Source organism: Lupinus angustifolius, chromosome LG11 (genome assembly GCF_001865875.1).
Source record: "Lupinus angustifolius cultivar Tanjil chromosome LG11, LupAngTanjil_v1.0, whole genome shotgun sequence".
Classification (NCBI taxonomy): Eukaryota; Viridiplantae; Streptophyta; class Magnoliopsida; order Fabales; family Fabaceae; genus Lupinus; species Lupinus angustifolius.
The window spans coordinates 5,559,633-5,574,670 of NC_032019.1; the positions used below are offsets into that span (position 1 = coordinate 5,559,633).

Below are 15,038 nucleotides of genomic sequence, written 5' to 3' on the forward strand. Positions count from 1 at the left end.
TACATCTTACTTGTGTATTTGCATGTTTAAGCACATAAGAAAAATAAATTGATAATTTTTAATTTGAATTTTCTACAATTAGTATTAAATTATTATTATCACAAAATATATAAAAAGTAGGAAGGAAAAAATGTGAGGAGGAGGTGACATGTGACATGAAGGAAAAAATGTAAGGAGAAATTGACATGTGACATAAATGTGTTTTTTTTATTATGTTGTTAATAGAGAAAAATTAAAATTCAGTGCGAAAAAATGTCAAAAAAACTTTGATGAGGTGAAAAAGTGCAATTATTCTTAGATTAATGGTAAACATTAAATTACATAGATAGATTAATGTAAAGAAATAATTTGAATGTGAAAAATGTTTTCAATTTTATCTAATGTTCAATGACTATTACTTTTTAACATAACAAAACATTGATGTTGTAACACTCAATTTTAATGGGGTAGCAACATGAACCAATCACTAATTAATATTAAATTATTATTAGCATATAAAATATATAATATTAAATTATTATTGGCACAAAGGAAAAAATGTAAGGAGAAAGTGACATATAGCATGAGGAAATGAGAAAGTGACATGTGGCATGAGAAGGAGAAAATAACATGGGGCATGAGGAAGTTTTTTTTATTATATTGTTAACAGATTTCTCAAAATAATGTATTATAAAATTGAAAAGCTAAATGACATTATAAGTCACACTCCTTATTATACGAAACTGTTCAATGCAAATAACATTACTAGTCATACCAAACATTGTTACTTACTAGCTTTTGAAGAGTTTGCTATAATATATTAACACAATGCCCTGCCTTTAATTAAGTCTTCTTTATATAGGTACCAAATACGGTGACCTTTTTTGTAGAGTAGAATAATTATCATACGTGATAAATTATTACATGGTATTAATAGTCTCAATCATATTTTCATTGTTGATGGTGTATTAATAATTTAAAATTAAATGGATTTATTCATATGTAATTTGATATTATCAATAATAATTTCATATCATGGCCACACTTCAGCTCATGCATGCTACATGCAGAAATGTAAAAGATGTGCATCTGACAATTTTATTTTGATTGAGAGGAGGATAGAAGCTGCTATCATATTAGCACTATGCATAGGATCTCATTAGAACTGTAGTTAAATATGTTTAGTTGAGAGTAGTATTAGGATAAGAGGTGCACATGTTCTCTTTCATAATTTGTACAATTCCATGTACGATAAGTTATAATTGATCAAAAAAATAGTTAATAATTAAATTTTAACTTAAATACATTTTTTTCAACCAATTATAAACTTATAACACATATAATTGTACTTATTATGAGATAGCAGATATACATTTTATGATAAGTCTCTCCTTAATAATCATCATGCTACACCTCTGTAAGTGTTGTCATCTATGCCATAAAAATTTGGTTGTGGTTGTTGAAAGGAGGATAGAGGATAGAGAGTATTAGAGTTCTCCAGAAGTTATTCTTCACATGGATGCAATTCCAATGCAAATTTATTTTCTTCTGCTTTGCCTTGCACACCATAAAGGCATCAACCATAGTGAGCCCCTAAAGCTTTGAAGCTAGCTCATACATCTCTTTCATCATTAATGTTCTTTATAAAAAGAAGCAAAAGGACAAAATCTCACACCTAGATAAGATCTCTTTAATTTTATCCATTTATTTTGTGTCATTGCATTCGTGAGTGGTTTAATTACAGTATGTACAATAAAAATTTTGACATCCTTTTATTATTATTTTGGACTATCTGAAGATGGGTGGAACATGGAAGGAAGTTAATTTTCCACCTTCTTTTCATTTTCCTTCTAGCCACAAATACCCTCCTATGGTTTATGGATACAATATTATTTGACCGGTGAACATCTATAATATAATGAAGAGAAAAATATGTATTTACTGATAGTGTATAAATTTTATACACTGTCATTGTATTATTCACCATTGATACTTAATTATTGTTGACTTATAAAAAAAGTAATCAAAATGGATGGCAAATATTAGGGTACATATGCATAAATTTTTACACTGTCAGTATATAGGTTTTACACTCTATAATGAAACTAGTTCTTTAAGTAGATATATGCTCATTACTATAATGTTACAACATGGTTTAAAGCTATGCCCGTGCTTATCTATTTAAATAGTGTCAAAGTTGTTTGATATATGAGAAAATCTAATTACCCACACCTTAACTTCTGCTAATCTGATCAAGATTGGATGGATCTACTTCATACAATTTTTTTGGTTCATATATAGTTAGACTTAAGAGTGTTATTCATTAGTATTTTTTGGTACTACTAAAGTATCTTTACATTCTATGAGTAAGGAAATAATATTTTTTAGAGTGTATGACTGCCCCTCATAATAAGTGTCGCTCCCAAATAATTTCAGAAAATGGTCATTGTTAGATTTAATTAACGATAATGAAAGGTTTCATAACTTATAAAAATTAGGAGGGACAAAGAAAAAAGGGAGCATGGAGATAGATCCATAAGCATTTATGTCTCCACTTTGGCTTAGGAGTAAAGCAGAAGCGAGTGCACCATCACTGCACTAGTTAACTAATAATGATTATTCATTTATTAATTATTATTTCTAAAACTAGAATTTTTTATCAATGATTATAAAACAAATATAACAAAATTGAGAGAATAATGTATCTCCTCATATAAGGAGATAACTTATCTCCTTATACAATGAGATACTCCATTCCCAGAGGTAAGAATATAATTTTTTCGGACTAAATTTGTAGTCACAGGGCCTAGCATGTTGACCATGTTTTTTTCTCCCTTTTTTAGTTGTCTGTGGGCTTAAATGTTAGGAGTTCAAATTAGATAACATTGCAAACTCATTAGGGTTCTGTCAGGTAATAAATTAGTTTTTTGATTGGACTCTCTTCATATACCTAAGTCATAATATTGGTGTTTTCACTCATTATGGCTCCCACACCAACCATGTTGTCAACATCCTCTCTAACATGAAACTGCAAGGTCCTCCAAATTTTAAAAATAATGAAGCTTGCTTGCTTGTCTTGGTGCCTCTGTACCTCATTCCCTAATCATGTTGTGCACAAATAGTTCTTTCTGAGAAAAATCTGCACTTTACACCACTCAACTCCTGGTCCCAATGAGTGAACTAGCTACCAACTAAGTTTTGTGTGTTTTTATTTATCTCCTTTTTTTTTGCCTTTTTTGTTGCCAGACAAAAATGATAAATAGCTTACAGGACCACTAGCACCACTAAGTGTCTTTAATTGATTCAAGATATGAATGGACTGTTGTGATAATAAATTATGTATAGCGAGCATTGTAGGGACCATGGAGTAAGTATTGACTATTGAAAATAATAAAAATACACCAGGTCTTATGGTGAATGATAATTCATGATTCATGGTAGTTTTAGTTATCTTGCCCAATGAATGTCATTGACAGGTAAAACTAAGAACTCTAGCTAGCTCAGCAAATTTATTTCACAGTAAAGAATGAACTAGCAAGAGAGAAAACAAAGCAAGATTTTATCAACGAAATCCATGATTGTTAAACTAAATGCATGACTACATATAAAATTGGAATTATATAAAATTGAATAGGTGATCATCTATCTACAAGCACTAGAAAGTAATTGACAGATTTATCATTATTTGAAAAAACATGAGAAAAGCATAAAGACTATCTTCCTAGAAATCCCTTATTGATTTGCATAAGGTAAACTGAGTTCCTTCTAAGGAGTCCCCAAGGCCGAGTCAAAGTATTTAAAAGAGCCCAACTGGTACTCCAAAAGATTCCATCTGATCTAGGGCCAAAGATGACATGCAACATTAAATATGTGGACTGCTAGTAAGAAGGCACAAACATGGGAGTTCAATTCCTCCGGAGAAACCAATACTAAAATATAAGGATGAGATTTTTTTGAAGAGATTTTATTTATATTTTAATAGAAAAATAACATGCAATCATAACGGTTAGAAGAATTTTTTTTTGCCACATATTTTAATTTTATCCAGTATTGGACAGGATCCCACGCTAAACATGGGTTGTCAAATATAAGTACTAAAATTTCATTATTCCAAGAAATTAATAAAATCCTACGATTTGTTTGCAAGTTGAGTTTCGAGGGAAGGAAGATAAATGAAAGGTTTTAGTCATTTCACAAGTATATATTATGATTCTGACTTATATTTCTCTCCCCTCCAAAACTCAAGTTACAAACAAACTTTTTAGGCAATTAAAGCAAGAGAGATATTAATTATTGAGTGAATATCCATCTTAGTCATTATAAAATTTTGCCTTTACTAACTTGATCCAAAAAATAAAAATCCAAACTAGTACACAAAAATCACGAATATAAGTCAAAATAATATCTTATCAATGGTCATAAAATATGTTAAAAATAACTAATTTAACCCACATTTAATATTTTTTTGGATCATTTGAAGTTTTATAAATTTCTAAGAATTGAATCATGTAAAAAAATTGAGAGATCAAAATATTATTATAAACTATTATAAAAGCATTACTAACATAGTGTATTATTATACAGGCCATAACATAGTCTTTTGGAATGCAGGAGACTCTCGCATATTGTAATATTATAAAAGCCATAGCATAATTTTGTTATTTTGCTATATGATATTCCTACACTTTATTCAATTGAAAGCAGTACTGACATAGTTCTTCCCAACATTTTCATTCAATATTTGCAAGAGTTTGCTGTTAGTAGGGGGCACACATCTAGGTATCTTGAACTTACTAACTGAAGCCCCTCCTCCAGCGTAATGCTCAAGAATCTTCTGGAATGTTCCTCTCTTAACAACTCCGAGTTCAATGGGCCCAATGTGGTTGACTTTGCGGGAATAGGCATATGCAGGATCAACAAAAGACTTGTCTAAACAATTGCAGCATTTACCAAGCACTTCTTCACTTGTTTCATCACTGATTTCCCATAATATAACATAGTGTCCTAGCTCTTTGGATAAATCAACATAGCTAGTCTAATCAACAACTTCTACTTTCTTCTATGCTAACAACTTGGATGCTGCAACCACAGATAAATACAAATCGTTCTCTGTATTCTTGTCGATGTTAACCGTGAGCAAAATGTTACTCCGACGAATGAATTTGAGTTCTGGAATTGAGTTATAGAACCCTGTAACCTTTATCACATCTCCTAGCCTATACCTGTATAGCCCTGCAAGTAAACCATGTTATAGTATTAATAATGTACGTATTAGAAAGAACGTTAGAATTTAAATAGGTTCACTGTTGATAAACCCTAAATCCTAGAGCCATTGTCAAAAAGTGAAATGCCCCCATGAATCTCTAATTACATTCCCAAAAATACAGAATAAATTCTGAATAATATACTTTTTAAGTTCATACTTATCACTTCAAAAAATCCAAACTCTAACAGTAAGAGTTCTTCCCAATAAAAAAACCCACTCCACTTCCTTTTCTATAAGCAAAAATTTATAGTTCAGAAACCAGACAGAAAATAAAACTTATATGCAATATACACAATAGTCATCAAATAATTAATGAGATTCTAGAAATATTATGAAAGTGTAAAAAGTTTCCAATATGAGGGAGAAAGTAATAGTTAGTGGTCCTTACACCTTAGTCCTGATTCAATAGATAGAAATGTAAAAAAAAAATAGGTAGATATAATTCAATACCTGTTCTAGTAGTCATAACAAGCTCATACTCCTCACCAGCCTTCACTTCAGTTAGGCCCAATGGCTTAGGATTCACATAGGTAATACTATTATTTGTGAGAGGGATGAATTCAAAGTATGCAATTTGAGGAAGCTAACTCAGGAGGAACTGTTGGATGCAAATTTGTTGCTATCCACCCTTCAGAAGATCCGTAATCAGAAGTCACCAAAGGCATCTCACCAGCATGATGTCTCAACCTTTTCAAATATGTCTCCATTGTCCCAGTCATGACTGCAACCACATACTTAGCATTTGGGAAAAGCTCTTGTATCACCCCATACCAGTTGCTCAAACATGTGCATATTTCGTGGATCAAGTTGGCTAGCTCAGGGTCTGGTTTAAGAATTTTATACATTGCAGTCCTAATCAATGGGTCTGTGACTTTGCTGTTTAGGACACCTTCCCTTATATCATTACATAGCTCTTCCCACACTTGTTCAAAGGTTCTAAAAGCTTGGACAATGCTATGTGCAAATGGTGAAGACACAAACTGAACTTGGTCCCTGAAAATTAGGCCACTCAAGAGGTGGCAGTACAATGATTGCTGGAAATCAGTACCAAATATCACTTCCTTAGGGCTGCAAATTTGTGAGTTGATTGCTGCCTTTGCTTGGGTATACCCTTTGTGTCTGAACAAATGGCTTGTTGCAGAACCTGTTTTTATACCTCCTTTTGTTTGGGACTGCTTACTGCTGTAGTTAAAGCTTAAGGCCTTGCCATTTTTTATGGGGAACTCTCTGCAGAACAAAAATTGTGTCACTTTCAGTTCCAATTAGAAGAGAAGGTAAGTGTAACCACCAAGGGTTATATCATACCTGAATGGGGAATAACAAAGAAAAGGAAGAAGAAAATAGCAATGTGGTTGAAACAAGAGAAATGAAGTTTAGTACCTGTTCCTAAAGGAAAAAGAGGTGTGAAATATCTGCACTGTGCTTTCCATATACGTATCATTCCACGGTATATATTTTGACTTGCCTTGAGTAGTGCCAGAACTGAAAGAATCACCATCATCATCATCATCTTTTTTTGATACTTTTACAATTGAAAATTCAAATACATGGATGAGGGTGAGACCTTAAAGACATGGCTGTGATGGGTTTTCCAGTGAGAATAGGAGAATTATCTCCATCAAAGATTCTTTTGATATAAGGCTCCAAGTCATCGTGAGTGACCAGTGGGATAATTGCCTTGAAACTCTCAGGGTCAGTTTTTCCATTGAGTCCTAAACTCTGCAAGTATTCTGCTAATGCACTATCTTCTAAAATGCTTTTCAGTGTTTCCCTCTGAACCCTCTCAGCATCCTTTGAAATTGCCTCAAATTCCTCTATCACTTTGTTTGTGTACTCTTCTAGATTCTCCATTGTTCTCATAGTCCTTCAGCACAAGCTTTCAGAAAACAGTGGGAAAATGAACACTCGGACATCATGTCACTAGAAGAAAAGTTACATGGTCATTTTTGCATTCTTATTTTATTGAAATATGACATATCACAGACCGACAAGGCGTTCCCTAGGGCAAATTTACATAAGAAGTGAAGTTTTATTAAAATTATTAAAATATTACAATTTTATTACATCTTTTAAATTATTTATTTCAATTGATGAATTCGTAAATACAATTGTTGAATTTATTTTTTCTCTTTAAAACGTTAAGACTCCTTGATGGTATTGGCGAGTTATCAGGAGGCAATGCACCCACATATATAGATTGATAATTAATAACAAGGAAAATTACATGACATTGAATCTATAGATAGGAAACATATAACTCCTCAAAGTATATAAATTATTTTATTTATAAATAAAGCAGTTGCATATGCATGGCATGTATATTGGGGACAAGAGATTACCGATTCTAAACAATGTTTTAGTCCCTTCCAAACCAATTAGAGTGCTATTTTTTATAACTTTTTTTGTTAGTACTTTCTTACGGAATGGAGATCATATATCCCAAGATTTGGTGTTCTATTGTGTATCAATCCTTTGAAAAATGCCAAATAATTAAGAAAAAAAATCATAAAAACAAAAAACACATTTTTTTGATTACTTGTTGTAATGAGATTAACTTCGTACATAGAAACATGAATTTTTTGGGACATGTGATCCTTGTTCTATGTATATGTCAAATCATCACACCTGTTCCTTGACTCCCTTCATATATGCTGCATGTTTTCAACTTTTTCTTCCTTTCCTTTCTCAGATAAGAAGAACAAATAAAATGTAATTATTGCAAGGGTGGATACAGATGATGAAATACATATATCAAGTTTAAGAGTGATGAAAACACTGTTTCAATACAGTAGAAACCATTTTAATGTATTAATTAAAATAGTATTCTGCTAATGCACTATCTTCTAAAATGCTTTTCAGTGTTTCCCTCTGAACCCTCTCAGCATCCTTTGAAATTGCCTCAAATTCCTCTATCACTTTGTTTGTGTACTCTTCTAGATTCTCCATTGTTCTCATAGTCCTTCAGCACAAGCTTTCAGAAAACAGTGGGAAAATGAACACTCGGACATCATGTCACTAGAAGAAAAGTTACATGGTCATTTTTGCATTCTTATTTTATTGAAATATGACATATCACAGACCGACAAGGCGTTCCCTAGGGCAAATTTACATAAGAAGTGAAGTTTTATTAAAATTATTAAAATATTACAATTTTATTACATCTTTTAAATTATTTATTTCAATTGATGAATTCGTAAATACAATTGTTGAATTTATTTTTTCTCTTTAAAACGTTAAGACTCCTTGATGGTATTGGCGAGTTATCAGGAGGCAATGCACCCACATATATAGATTGATAATTAATAACAAGGAAAATTACATGACATTGAATCTATAGATAGGAAACATATAACTCCTCAAAGTATATAAATTATTTTATTTATAAATAAAGCAGTTGCATATGCATGGCATGTATATTGGGGACAAGAGATTACCGATTCTAAACAATGTTTTAGTCCCTTCCAAACCAATTAGAGTGCTATTTTTTATAACTTTTTTTGTTAGTACTTTCTTACGGAATGGAGATCATATATCCCAAGATTTGGTGTTCTATTGTGTATCAATCCTTTGAAAAATGCCAAATAATTAAGAAAAAAAATCATAAAAACAAAAAACACATTTTTTTGATTACTTGTTGTAATGAGATTAACTTCGTACATAGAAACATGAATTTTTTGGGACATGTGATCCTTGTTCTATGTATATGTCAAATCATCACACCTGTTCCTTGACTCCCTTCATATATGCTGCATGTTTTCAACTTTTTCTTCCTTTCCTTTCTCAGATAAGAAGAACAAATAAAATGTAATTATTGCAAGGGTGGATACAGATGATGAAATACATATATCAAGTTTAAGAGTGATGAAAACACTGTTTCAATACAGTAGAAACCATTTTAATGTATTAATTAAAATAGTACAAACTTAATTATATTTTCCTTCTCTAAACTTAAAGAGATCTGGGTTTTTACCCTAATTTTATTGTAACTCATCTTAGTCTTAAATATTTCAAAATTTTGTGAGTAACATCAAATGTGACTGTTGTTCTACTAATTGTTGAAAGTAGACTAAAATAAATTATGCTCAAGACCAAAACGAATAAAAAAAATTAGGACTAAATTAAAAAAGAATTGCAAATTAGATTGTTTATTACCTAGCTAGCTAGCACTAAATATAGAAAAATGTGTATACAAGTAGTACAATATCTAACCATTCATTTGTATGAATTATGGATGATATAATAATAATGTAAAAAATTATTGCATTATTAATGGATACATTTTTTCTGTTATTTTGAACTCGCCTTTACGGTGAAACTCACCAAATTGCTTTAGAGTAAGTGTGGCAGAAAGAGTGATAAGGATGATAACTATGAACCCAAAATTTGGAGCCAAAACTCATAAATAAAACGATCAATGAATATATACTTTAGAATTGATATGTATTATATGGTTTCTTGAGACTGTGACTTTAACAAATATAACATGTTGTTCGAAAAACCCAGAGGCCAATGGAAGTAAACAAGGTAGAAGAATCAAAATGTATGTTGTTTTTTGTGAAATAAGTGTAACTAGTGTAATTTGGTCCATTGGGTTTAAGAAAAAATGAATGATTGAGATAGAGTATACTAGTATAATTTATTTTAGGTGTAAACAGATCTCTCCTCTATATATATATATATATATATAATTTTAATAACAATAAAATGTCCGGTGCATATACTTTTCTTTAATATTAAAATAAATTATCATAATTTTAATGGTTGAATGAGATAATTTATATCCTCAAAGATATACTTTATTCAATTTAAGATTTTCATTGGGAGATGAAATATATAAGATTTTCAAAAGACTCACAGCATGGGATGACACACAATTTGGTTAGAATGTGACTCATTGTTGGTCACAAAAATTTTCCTAAGTACTATGGTTATCCCTTGGAAGTTAATGTCAACTTGGAGGTCATGTAAGATCCTCATGTCTTTAATGGGTTGTTGGATAACACACATCTATAGGGAGGGAAACCAATGTGCTGATTCATTGGCAAACTTGGCATAGATCAAAGTTGCTATACTTGGTGGACTCATCCACCTTCTTTAGTGCTTCCTAATTTGTATAGGAATAGTATTCAATTTCCTTCCTATAGGTTTGTAAACTAATCTTGTATGTTTACAGCTTATTAATATATTATGGGCTAAGCCCCTTGCTTAAAAAAAAAATATATATGAGTGTGAAAAGTGAGACAAAAATAATTATTTCTCATACAATCATATATGAAGTCTTAATATTAAAAGTTAGTTAATCATGAGATGATCACTTAAAAACGTTCATGTGCATTTATATTTTAATTTTGGCTATTCAAGTAGAATTCAATAATTCATATAAATTATTCTCATTTATGACAATAACAATGATTCTCACTCGAGTTATTTCATACATGTATTTATATTATCTATAAGACAAAACATAGTGTAATTATCCTCTCATATTGAGTAATTTTCACTTTCCTATTTTCTCTTAACGTTTTTTTAATTTTCACTCAAATCATACATTCCTAATTAACCACCACTAACATATTAATTACAATTCTCACCTTAAACTGAACATTATAATAAAGACAAAATATTATATATAGAGTACGCCCTATTAAAAAATTTATAGTATAATATCCATCCAAAATAAAATAGACATTCTAATTCTCCAAAATTAAATATATAAAAATTAAATATTTAGTAACATAAAATAAAAATAAATGATTCTGTACATGAAAATTTAATGAAAATAAGAATTCAAAACCGATCCTAAAACAAAAATGAGTATTTATCATTTATAAAAAGAATTTCATTATCTAAAATAATTTGTACTACAAAAAAAATCATAGAAATCATGAGGATATGTGATATATTTTATTTTATTGCTTATTTATCATTGTTAATCTATCAAGATTTAGAGAAATTATATTTATCGAAATTCATCTATTAAAGTTAATATATTTAAATGAATATAATATAATATAATAAATAATTTTAATAATGAATGAATTTAAAAATAATTTATTATATCTAATGAATATACATAGATATATACATTTGGATGGATATCAATTTCATCTATAAAAAAATAAACATTCATAAATGTTGTTTATTACTTTTCAATTTCCTTCTTGATCTCAACTTTCACTTTCAGGCTAAGATAAAATGATATCAATGATGAGACATGTGGATATAATATATTTAATAGTAAAAATTTGTTCTGAAATACATAGTATATCTAAATATTCATTAAAAAATTTAAATGTCGAACGAGACTAACCTTAAGAATTAAATTCTTGTAGATTGTTTTCACATATCTAAATTTTTAGATGTCCAACGAATCACATATCTAAATTACTTTTTAAAAAATAAAAGAAAAACTCTTTAAAAAAAATAGTTTCTTCAAAAGTGAATTTTTAAAATAATGATTTTTTTAAAACTTGTTTTTTGAACAAAGATGTTTTTTTATATAAAAAACTTGTTTTTAAACAGTGACTTTTGTAAAAAAAATGTCTTCCTAATCTAAAAACATGTTTTTTAAACAATGGTTTTTTTTAAATGATTTATTGAAATTGTGGTTTTTAAAAAGATATTTTTTTCCTAAAGTTATTTTAGTTCTAATTAAAAATAAAATCTATTGCATGTTCATCCATCTAATTCATTAAAATAAATTTACAGATGAATGAAAACTCATCCATTAATTAAGTTTGAATATAAATAAATTGATAATTTAAAATATATTTTAATAAATTTATATGGATTGGTGGATGATTTTCCATCTATCCATTAGAATCCAAATTCATCTAATCCATCCATTTGACACTTTTATTTCCATGGACAACAATACATTAATGACAAATCATCAACTTCTAGCAATCAATGGACTATGGAAAAGAATGTATGAATTATGGATGACAAATGAATGAATTTGGATCCTAATGGATAGATGAAAAGTCACCTACCATTATATATAAATTCACTTAAATAATATTTTAAATTATCCAATCATATATATCAGAACTAAATGGATGAATTGCATTCAATCTATTTGATTTTTTAATCGGAGCTAAAAAAATACTTTTGAACTATAATAAGAGATTAACTTTTGAACTAGCCTTGAGAGTGAAACTCGTCAAATTAGTTTATACTCTCTTTATTTTAAGATAAGAAAATGTGAAGAAAGAAATATATTTTTTTGTAGTACTAAGGGTATCCTTCACCCTTTTAAGGTAATGAACTAATCTTTTTCGGAGTTTGTGGCTGCCCCTTCTAACAACTATCACTCTCAAGAATCAAATCTTTAACATTTTGATCATCATATGAAACTCGTCAAATTAGTTTATGCTCTCTTTATTTTAAGATAAGAAAATGTGAAAAAAGAAATATACTCTTTTGTAGTACTAAGGTATCCTTCACCCTTTTTAGGTAAGGAACTAATGAGTTCGTAACTGCCCCTTCTAAGAACTATCGCTCTCAGGAATTGAATCTTTAACATTTTGATCATCATATGAATCTAGTGGGACCTTACATTACTAGATCAATACCTTGTAGGAGAAAAAGGGGAAAGAACATGAATATGCATTTTCTCTTTTTTTCATTTGTTTTATTGGGTAGAAAAAGAGGAGAGAAATGATGTTATTTTTAATTTCAAAAATATTCTTGATGTATATTATTTTAATTGTTAGCTTTTAATTACCGACAAAAAATTATGACAATTATTATTATGAATTAAATAGAAAAGAAATGCTAAAATTATTCTTTACCCTTTCACTTTCTTCTCATGAGAAAATTTTGTTATAGGATCACACTTTTTTTTATCATATCCCTTCTCAACTAAAACAGAGAAAGTTTGTATTACTCTTTAATTTCTCACTCCCTTTTTTCCCCTCTTTGCTAACTCTACACTATCAAGCAATGGTTTAGAGAGTAAGAGTGAGAGAAAGAGAGATAAGGATGACAAATTGTAGGGAAAACTCAAATAAAATAGTCAATGAAAGCATGGGCTTTTCGTTCCGAAAAATAGCAGAAGAAAATGAATATATACATTAGAATTCATTTGGGTTTTTGGGTTTATGTGACTTTAACAAATATAACATGTTGGAAAAAGCCATAATAAGCCAATGGAAGAAAACATGGTAAAAGAATCGATCTTTATGTTGTTTTTGTGAAATACAAAATAAATACCTGTTGGGTTAATATTTGTGTGCTTTAGCAGAGGGAGTGAAGTAGTGAGTAAGATGAAAATGGTTTATGTTACTTTGAGATTTGGCAGAAGCAGTCTGTGTGGGATGAATTGAAGATTGTCATTTGGAAATGCGATATATATACCCACACGTATTACTGGTAATTTGAGTAAAGCTTATGGGACTCATTCATCTGTACTTGTTGGGTTGGGCAGGCAAGACGTGCTCATCCATCTTAAAATGACTATCCAATATGTCTTATTAGCGCACATACATTTTAAACGCGGATAAAACGGGTGACTAATGAATATTATTTGAGAATGTATTAAACATTAAATATACAAATGTATATGTATTCTGACAATGTGAGAAAATGTGTTCCATTTATTATATAAATTTTTATATCAAATGTGATAAATTACTATCATTTTATTATTATATATACATTTGTATTTTTTATTTTATATATATATATATATATTAATTTTGAATGGACTCTTTTGGCCATAGAAATGGTGATAAAGTGGTCGCATGGAATGGAGAGTTTCGTCTTTTCGGTTTGGTTATTACCAGTGTTGTGAGAACTGGACTGTACTAGGCGGTTCGACCGGTTTGATCACTGACTGGACTTAAAAACGGTTCTGGTTAACAGTCTTAACCGAAAGAGAGTTTGACCGCTTTGAAGCTGAAATATTCCAGTCCGATTGTGTTAAACCCGGTTAAACCAGAATAATCTGGGAAGTAAACCGAACGTTTTACTTAAAATTTAAAAAAAAAAATGGAACACTACTTAAATATTTTGTTTTACTTTGGTCCCAAAAAATATTAAGAGATGTTATTTCAATATAATTATACATAATTATTAGTTATATACAATTTTACATTTATATATAATTATATATTTGTTTTTAAAAATTATTAATTATATATTAAATTATTAATTATATATACTATTCCCGCTATGCTTTAATTGTGATATTAATATTTTTCATATTTTATATTACCATTTTTCGTTTAGGAAATTAATAACAAAATTCTATTTTCTTTCCTTCTTTACACTTTTATCTTGTATTGTAATAGATTTATTATCATATTACTTATCTTGAAATTGGAAAACATATTAATAATTCTTAGTAATATTATTAAGGATATTTTAGTCAAATATATTAATTCTACATTAGAATTAACATTTTCAATGATTATATTAATATGAGTACATTATTTTCAATTGAATCTCTCCATTTTTATTATATGAAGTTATGAACACATAATTCACTACTAATGAATACTTGTATTTAAAAAATCTTATTTAATGAATGCTTTTGAAAAATATATAATGTTAATGTTTAAATATTACACTCTAATTTTAGATTATAATTATAATTCATATTTCCCTTTCACGTAGAAACTATGTTCAAATGACTTGATGGTAATTTATTATCTCAATAATGGTAATATATCACTTCAAAGTAAACCTCTTTCCCAATTTTTGCCTTCTATTAAAAAAAAAAATCTAATGAACACTTAATTGACTCAATAAAATTGATATATTACTTAAAAATCAAATTTCCTCATCAATT

At 29.1% G+C, this 15,038-nt stretch overlaps 1 pseudogene; it reads right to left on the minus strand.

Annotated features, from left to right (window-relative positions):
- LOC109360147 lies at positions 4,670-7,106 on the minus strand (annotated as a pseudogene).